Source organism: Elephantulus edwardii, unplaced genomic scaffold (assembly GCF_000299155.1).
Source record: "Elephantulus edwardii isolate Elephantulus edwardi_28Jun2011 unplaced genomic scaffold, EleEdw1.0 scaffold00231, whole genome shotgun sequence".
Classification (NCBI taxonomy): Eukaryota; Metazoa; Chordata; class Mammalia; order Macroscelidea; family Macroscelididae; genus Elephantulus; species Elephantulus edwardii.
This window is the reverse complement of record NW_006399981.1, coordinates 1,856,834-1,866,678: the sequence shown is the minus strand read 5'-3', so window position 1 is coordinate 1,866,678 and position 9,845 is coordinate 1,856,834. Positions and strand designations below refer to the sequence as shown.

Sequence of the window (9,845 nt, the reverse complement as noted above, 5' to 3'; positions counted from 1 at the left end):
GAATCACAAGCAACTCAATGGCACATAACCCCCTGCCCGCCCACACACACACACACACACACACACACACACACACACTCTCTTAAACCACTTAATGTTTCTACTGCACTAGCCACAGAAATACAGTAGCACTACCCCATGGCTGTGGGCCTCAACAAGGGCCACAAACCAAGAATGTGAGCAAGCAGCGGCAGGCACCTCATCAAGCACACCAAGTTCATTGAAGACATGATTTGAGAGGTGTGTGACTTCAAGTCCTACCAGAGCCGCTCTAGGTTCTAGAAACAAGTGGGCCCTCAAGTTCATAACACACACACACACACACACACACACACACACACACACACACACCACACACAGTAGGAACAAGGCGAAGAACTCAGCAATGTCCTGGTCACCATGTGGAAAGCTGCTGCCAAGAAGGTCTGAGTGCACCCCACTGACCTCACCCATCTGATGTACTAAAACATCAAAAAGGAAACAATCTAACACAGAACACAGGTCTGTGTTTTTTGGTGGGTTTTTTTTTTCCTTAAAAGGAATGGGAGATCTTTCTTAAAAAAGAAAAAGAAATCAGTAGATAGGAGTCATGTACTAACTTTGGTGAAGAGAAAGGCAATACACAATTTGGGGGATGGGGAAGAGTGTCAGCATAGCATGACCAAACCAAATGGTGGCACTCACAGGTAAATTGTACACGTGTGAGATGGCTTATACCAGCATGTATAAGTTTGTTGTTTTTCTGAGATGCCACAGAATCCAGCTGATAACGAATCTTATGAACAGCAGATCTGAATCTGTCCTATCCTGTGCCATATTCACGCTTCTCACTTCTTGACACACTAGACCCCATTGCAGCAGTCACCATGTCAATGCACCTGGTAGGGTCTTCCTCTCCTTTCCCAACCATACACCCTTCTAACCATTGTGCTCCTCTCCAAGGATTGCACTGAGAAGATTCTACAAGTGTCACAGAACGAGTGTCAAACAAGTGTCAATAGAAAACTAATTTGCTCTGTAAATTGTCATCCAAATCCCAATAAAACGTTTTTAAACTTAGCTTCTGAATCACTTTTCTTGTTTCTTACCAAAAATAGTATCTTCCTTAATCTAGAAACAGATCAAATGTGTCTTTTAGTGACAGGAGAATAAGCAGAAAACAATGAAAAGTCAGATCATATCACATTTTTTTAAGAATTTGAAGGGAGCTCTGCTGGCCTAGTGGCAAGAAGGTGCACTGCAATCCAGAGGTGTATGGTTCAAATCCACCAGATTCTCTGCTGGAGGAGGAGATTGTCCCTCAGATCCAATTTGTATGTGTCAGATCCAATTTGACAGTACACGCACACAAAAAAAATATTTTTCTTAAAAAATAATTTGGAACCAAAGCCTTATCAAGTAGAAAAGTCCATTTTGTTAAGACTAGTGAAATGCTAATCTTAGAAGACTTGCTGAAAGCACTAGTGTCAGGTCCATTCTGACACCCAGGAATGACACCAGAGCAAAACAGGATTGCCCCCAACAGTTTCCAAGGCTATAAATCTTTCCGAAGCTGACTGTTCCATGTTTCTCCCAGGGATCTGCTGAACATTTTAACCACTGACCTTTTGGTTAGAAATCCAATGCTTAATCTTCTCCACGTTCTTTTAGCAGTTTAGTAAGCTAAGTTTTAAGTTTTTAAAATTAGCTCCTTGACTTAATGACCAATTCCTAAAGCTGTTTTTTATTGTTTTCATGATTATCAAAGAAAAGAACTACCACCAGAACAGATACAACTTAGGTAGATTTGTTTTGGTTTTTTTTTATTTACTGCTGTTTAGAATCAAAGCCTCATGTACAGATATGATCGTTTCCAAACAACTGGTCTTTTTTACAACAGAAAGGACTGGCTGGACCTCTTATTTTAAAGGTATATCTTTTTTCCTTTTATTAAGATTTGTGTGAAAGTTCACAATTTACCAGTTTTTCATTCATTCATACACATTTTATTTTATAACATTAATTGTTGTTGTTGTTATGTGCCGTCGAGTCATTTGCGACTCATAGCGACACTATGTACAACAGCCCTAAACCCTGTTCTATCCTGTGCCAATCGCACTGCCTCTGACACACCCATCCCGATTATCCCAGTCACTGAAGACGTCTTCCCCTCTTGAACTGTCCCTCCACCCTCCCAAGCATGATGTCCCTCCTTGCAACATGCCCAAAGTATGTCAGACAAAGCCCCAGAATCCTTGCCTCCAAGGAGTTGATTGGTTTAACCCTCTCCAGGATGAATCTGTTTGTTTTCTTGGCAGTCCATGGTACATTCAATACTCTTCTCCAACACCACAGCTCAAAGGCGTCAATTCTCCTTCGGTCCTCCCGAGTCATTGTCCAACTCTCTGATGCATAACAAGTGATTGCAAAGACCATGGCCTGTATCAGGCGCACCTTAGTCTCCAGAGAGACACTGTTGCTCTTGAGTACTTTAGAGAGGTCATTAACAGCAGACTTTCCCATCGCAATATGTTTTTTGATTTCCTGACTGCTGGTGCCAAGAGTGTTGACCATGGAGCCGAGCAAACTGAAGCTGTGAACAATTTCAATCTCTTCGCCATCCATCCTGATGCTACCAACTGGTCCAGTGGTGAGAATCTTTATCTTCTTGACATTGAGCCTCAGTCCATACTGAAGGCTGCAGTCCTTGACCCTCTGCAGCAAGTGCATGAGGCCCTCCTCAGTTTCAGCAAGGAGGGTTGTGTCATCTGCATAACGCAAATTGTTAATAGATCGTCCACCAATCCTGATACCACAATTCTCCTCTACAATTTTAAAAGAATCAAATTCACTGCCACAGAACCAAAACCAATTTATAGCTAATCCTCCAGCAGATTTTCAGAGGTCGTAAACTGCAAGGGAATGGGTTGCCTGTATTTCTCCTCTGGAGCAACTAATAGCATCCAGCATGCCTTTGGATGGCAGTGCAAATTCTTCACTAGGCAGGCTACTACCTCAATTACTTAATTACAATGTATGATCAACCCCTTTTACTGTCTTTCCCTTCATCCAACTCAGAAACTGTTTATTAACCTTTACTTCTCTCTCTGCCCTCTTCTCATTCCAGGTTAGCCAGTCAAGAATGATTGTTTTAGCTGTATATAAATCTTTCCTCAGCTTTTTATAATAGTAGTCTTATATATTTGTCTCTTTTTTTTTTAATTGACTTATATCACTCAATGTGCTCTGGTGGCCTAGTCTATATAGAGTTGTGGTGCAAAGGCAAAGGCCTGGAGGTTCAAATTCATCAGCAGCTCCATGGGAGAAAGATGAGCAATCTTGTCCTACGCAATACAGAGCCTCAGAAACCCATCAGAGGGTCAGCTATGAGTCTTTTATGAGTTTTTCATCTCACTCAGGGTAATTTCCTCTAGATTCATCAACATTATGCAGTGTATCTCAAAATACCATTCTTTAGTGTTGCGTAATACTCCATGTGTGAATGTGCCAAGGTTTCTCATACTATTTACCACTTGAGTGTTTCCATCTCATTGTTTTTGTAAATAATGAATGCTCTGATAAACATTGAATATGTATTTATCAGTCCATATCACTGCTCTTCTTTCCTTAAGATATATTACCAAACGTGAGAACGCTCAATTAAATGGTATTTCTATTTGCAACTTTTTAAGGAAGCAGTAGACTGTATTCCAGAGTTGCACCATTTTACATTCTTACCAGCAATCTAAGAATTCCAATCTCTTCACACCCTAGCCATCATTTGTTGTTCACTACCCTACTGAGCTTTTACACTAACACTGTTGTTGTTAGGTGCCGTTGAGTCATAGACGACTCATAGCAACCCTATGAACGAAAGGCCTGAGCACTAAGAGAATACGTCGTCCCCTTTTCCTTATGACTCAGGGTGAAGTCTCTCTCAGGGAGGAGTGATAGGGAATGGCAAAGGATACACTGACAAAGAAGATTAATCAGAACTGGCTTTGACAAGCATTGTGGCATTTGGACAAGAACAAACTGGGAGGAGGGTAGAGAGAATAGTGCAACAATGAATGAGTGGAAGCCCAAAATCTCTGTAAATGTTTATGAAAATTAATAAAATATAATTATAGAAAAAAAAAAAAAGAAAGAAAGGCCTGAGCACTGTTCATAGTTTCAGGAGGCAAGCCATTTCGGAAGTGGATGCCACTCCTGCTTCCAGGCTTGTTTTAATTGGAAAGCTCCACCAAACGCTGTCCACTATAGGTAACCATTACCATGTTTGGCACATCAGTGTCACAGTGTGCAGCATCACAGCAACCACAGGTTACCTCTGTACAGCAATAACCACAGGTTACCTCTGTACAGCAATGCACAGACCAGTGCTATACCACCTAGAAGAATGTTTGACAAGAAAGCAATCTGAACCAGGCCCGAGGGCCACAGATTAAAATCACCCACCTTGGGCTTGGTAGCATAACTTTCTGCCCGCTGGGCCAATGTAGCTCTGTGTTGTCGTTGTTATTGTTGTTAGGTGCCATCAAGTCGTAGACGACTCAGTGATCCTATGAACGAAAGGCCTGAGCAATGTGTACCAAAATTTTGGGAGCAATCTAAAAGCTATCAATAAATAATTAAAGGAACTACAAAGTCCATTTTATTATAAAATGATTAAAAATTAGTGGAGGATTAAAAAAAAAAGAATGGACATTCAAAAGAAAAAGAATTAGTGGAGGGAGGAGGCGGCATAACTATCAAAGCATGTGTATGGGAGCGGGTCAGGAATAGCCCCAACAGTTTCCTATGAACTTAGTTTTCTCTGGAAGGATATTCAATAAACTGGTAACAGAGGTTGTATCTGATGTCAGCAACTGGAATGTTGCAGGAGTCTTACTTTTCTCTATTTGTTAGTTGCTACCGAGGGGAATTTGACCCCATGTGTGTAGAGCAGAACTGCTCCACAGGGTTTCAAGACTGACCTTTCAGAAATAGACTGCCAGGCTCATCTCCTGGATGGGTTCAAATTTTCAACTGGTAAATTCAACATATAAATTTAACTATTCAGGTTACCAAGGGTTCCTACCTAATCTTTCCAACGTTGTATACTCATTCGCTAATCTACAAAACGTTGTTATGTGCTGCAGGTTGCTTGCGACTCACAGCAAACCTATGTACAACAGCTCTGAAGCCTGCTCTATCTTGTGCCAACCTTACTGTCTGACACACCTACCCCCATTACCGCAGTCACTGAATCAATCTAGTTCATCAAGTGTCAATCTACAAAAGAAGGTATTTTAAGAGCAACAACTGGTTGGATAAGGCTAACTTCAACATTTGTCTCGGACATTGGTGTCAACTCCAACTTTTCACACAGAATCCAAGCAATGACAATACAGAAGACTAGTTCTTCCACACCTTTCTTTCAAAGAACTTACTCATGCATCACAGTGCTAACTATATGCCATGAATTGTTCAAGGCTTTAGAGTCATGCCCAAGTTACCTGAGAATCCCCTCACAGAGCTGTTGTGTTATACTCAGTGACCTTATTTATGCACAGCTGACTAAAAGCTTGCCCAATCACGAACTATCCTCGCAATCTACAGCTTTGTTGTTGCTGCTGCAGTGTCCCAGAGTCTGAACCAACCCAGAACTGACCCTCTGGTGGGTTTTCAGAGGCAGTTAATCTTTCTAGAGGAGACTGCCCATCCTTCTCTCATGGAGCAGCTGGTGAATTTGATCCGTGCCTTTGTGTTTACAGGGTAGCTCCTTGCCACTAAGCCACCAGAGCTCCCTCTCTACAGCTTTAGTACAGTATAAAGTATTAAGTAGAAAAATATTATCACTTCCACCACTGTTAAGTGCTATAAAGACACAGGAATAAAAAGAAACGATGGGAGGACTTTTTTAGATCTCAGGGTTGACTTCTTTTGAGGCAGTTAGGGTATGCTTCTCTTAGAACTTGACATGTAAGCTGAGAACTGCACAATATGATAAAACACAGATCGCAGTGAACAAAGTGGGGGGAGCCCTGTGACTGGAACAAACTTGGCCATATGTTCACAGTAAAGGAAAAGAACAGTGAGGTAACAATGAAGTGAATCAAAGACAGAATCACAGGTGACAAGCTCAGAGGGCAGGAAGATCCATGGAGGGCTTGTAACTAGAGCTAGGGGTTAAAGAATGTTTTATTCTAAGCATAATGGGGAACTTCCGTAGAAATCTCATCAGGAGAATGAGAACCATACTGTCTGCCAGTTGTTAAATACCCATGAGTCAAAACCCACTCATAGTTGACCCTTCAGTGAGTATTCAAAGGTAGTCATCCCTTCTCCTGCAGAACAGCTGGTGGATTCAAACTGCCTGCCTTTGGGTTGCAAGCACAATTCCTTACCACTAGGCCACCAAAACTCCCTGCTATCTCTTTTTGATCTTGTTGTGTACCACTGAGTTATACTTGACCCACAGTTAACCCTCCAGCAGGTTTTCAGAGGCAATAAATCACACAGGAGACTGCCCCTCTTTCTTCTGTGGAGAAGCTGGTGGACACGAAACATGTACCTTTACATGGGCAGTATAATTCCTTACCATTAAGCCACCTGCATTTCCATCCTCTATCTGCTTAGAAAGAGGCTAATACAGGTAATTCAGGTAACAGATGAGGGTAAAATTGGGCAGTGCTTTGAGAAAAACGGGGAAATGTGTCTGATTCAGAAAATTCTTTGAAAAGTAGAGCCTACAGTGTTAAAAATAGCTTCACATTTACAGTTGCCATGGTATCTATACATACATTAAGGTCACAGAGAGTCAAGACTCACTGCTAGGTGCTGTTGAGTTGGCTCCAATTCAGAGACCCTATGGACAGTTTTTAGACTCCAAGATATGTTGTTTCTTCTACAAAATCTCTACTAGAACATTTGAAGAACTTCATAAATAATCATTATAGTAGCTAACACAGTTGTCTAAATCAAATCTCCTTAATTTACTATTTCCATTCAATTAGGGGAATAAAGAGCCACTTCTACTGTGTCAGTTCCAACTTATACAACCCTCCATTGAGTCTCCAGGCTGTAAAGCTTAGCAGGTGGAGACTGCCCACCTTTCTTCTTGGGAGCAGGCAGTGGACGTGAACTGTCAGCCTTCTGGTTAGTCAAGTTATGTTTAAAATTAGAATGCTGTTGTTAAGTGTCATGAGTCAATGATGACTCACAGCAACCCTATGAACAACAGATTGGAACTGTGCCATCCTCATGCCCACACCACCATGCTTGAGTCCCACTGTAAGTTACATGTTATTGCTGTTGTGTACCATCAACTCAGAACTGACTCACAGCTGATTCTCCAGTGGGTTTTCAGAGACAGTGACTGCGCGGGAGGAGATGGCCCATCTTTCTTTCACTTAGTGACATTGATAGTATAGCCAACACTAAAGCCAAAGAAACTAAGAAATAATGGGGAAATGTGTGATCAGTCCAAGGAAAGACAGTATGCGCTCAAATTACACTGGACAAAAGAGCTACATCCCACACACCATGGATGGCTGTCATACTATTAAAATATACTGCTATACGTCTTTACAGTATTTTCACTGATTAGAGAACCTATGTAATATAAGCAGTCAAAAAAACTCCAATGCAAACTCATTTCCATCAAGTCTGAGGCTGTATATCAAATGAGACATTGCTGATCTTTCTCCTGTGCAGCCACGGGGGATTCAAACCACGAGGGGCTGCCTTTGGATTCACAACACCAACTCCTTACTAACTATGCACATTATATGCACAGGAACTAGAAAAATAGAGTATTATATTTTGATCCCATCTATGAATTAAGAGGAAATAAACCATTTAATCTATTCCAAACCTATTGCCACAGAACTGAGGTCCACTCAATGGGGTCCTCTAGGACAGAGATGAACTGCCTCAAAGGGTTTCCAAAGCTGTAAATCTTTAACAATGGAGACTGTCACATCTTTCCTCCTTGAAGCGGATGGTAGGTTCAAAGTGCCAACTTTTTGGTTAGCAATGGAGTGCTTAATCACTGTGCCACAAGGCCTCCTTTTTAAAATATGACATTAAACCAAAGCACCTAATTATTACTTTCACAAACTAAAATGCCTACCAAAGTACCAGTTATTGGAGAGATGCTGTCAACAAAACACTGTAACACTAAGATTATGCGTTACACACAGGTTATCAGTCTTGGTTTAAGCAGTACAACAAAAAAGTCTAATTAGTGTCAATTAATTACTGTGCCTAATGCACTTAACTATGAATGAGGATTTCATGTTATTGTCTTAAATACGTTTATAAACATGTTGCCACAGAAGTGAATTTTCCATTGAAGAAAAAACACAAGTTCAATCTTTTGTGCACTGTTGAACTGTCAATTTGTATTCTGTATTAACAGTAAATACAAACTCAGGGTTATCTGGGTACAGTTCTATTATCCTCCATCTTTACTATTTAACTAGATCTCAATAAAAATGATCAAGGGGGAGGACCATGTAACTGCTTTATAGCTAAAACCACATCGTGATTAACTTCCAATGCATGTGACAATTAAAGCACCTTTGGATGGAATCGAAGGCACATTCATAATACAACAAATTTTGCATTACAAAGGTTCATACTAATAGACGTCAAAATACTTCAGGAGATTCTCTCTGTTCTACCTCCAAGAACTTCAAGCTTACAGTGTGATCGTGCAAGGTAAAAAGACATCCCGTAAATCGAAAACCATTTAAGCAACCAGAGGATTACATGATGCACTATCTCAAAAAGCCTAATTAATAACGTCTCTCCCGCCAAAGTTTAGAAAACCAAACCAGGTTTAATATAGGCTCACCAGGTTATACCAAACTAAAACGATGCTACAATTTGGTCGCTTTAATTGGCATATTAAGCAACAAAGACGTTAAACTCATTTCCTTCATTGAAAACTGACCCCCAAAAGTCCACGGTTTATGGGGTTTTTTTATATATATATTACATGAAATAGGTGACATTGGAGGGCTTGGGGACTTATCACGGTATTGATAAAGGTTCTGCTACAACAGTTAAATAAAATCCCCCATATGTGCGGCCCTGCCCTCCAGCCTGGTGTTAAGACTACTTCCTCTGAGCTGAAGCCGTTCTGCAGGAGTTTGCGAACCAGAGTAAAATCACTTCGCCGCGATAACAAGCGGAAACGTGTTTCAGAAAGGCGACCGCGGAAGCGAGGCCAGCGGGCCGAGGCCCCGCTCCCGGGCCGCCCGGCGTCCCAGTGTCCACTCCGGCGGCCCGGGGCGAACATGTGCCATCGGCTGCAGGGCGCCCGGCCCGCCGGGAGCCGCCTCTCGGGGTGCAGGGTCCGGCCGGCCTCGCCCTCCCGGTTCATTCATTCTGAACCCGGGGCCACTGCAACCTCCAGCGATCCTGCCCGGGCAAGATCGGGGTCCACAACCAAGGGACCATGCCAGGCCACAACCCCTGCAAGGCGTCCGGACCCCTCGGAGCTTCCCGCGCGTCCGCGGCCTCCGCCCTGGGGTGGTCCAAGAGGCCGCGGAAAGCCGCGCTGGAACCCCGCAGCCCCACCCTCCTCGGGGCACCGGCCAGGCCTCACCCATCGGCGGGGCGCCGGTCTGAAGCCCCCCGCAGCTCCACCACCCGGCTGCCCGGCCGCGGCCGGAAGTCTCCCCGGCGCCCCCTCCCCAGCGCCGGACTTCCCTTACCACCGCGGCCGGACCCCCTCGGCGCCTCCCAGCACGGGCCTCCAGCCAGAGGGGACGAAAGGCCGCGCTGCCTGCCCCTCGGAATGGGCGAGGGCAAGGTGGTGAGCCTGGGACCGGCCTGGGCGGTTACCTTGATAATCCTGCGGGGCAGCCCGGCCA

General features: G+C 43.3%; 1 pseudogene; it reads right to left on the bottom strand.

Annotated features, from left to right (window-relative positions):
- LOC102866833 overlaps window positions 1-9,352 on the bottom strand; it is a 37,439-nt pseudogene extending 28,087 nt beyond the window's left edge.
- Window positions 9,353-9,845: the final 493 nt, after the last annotated feature.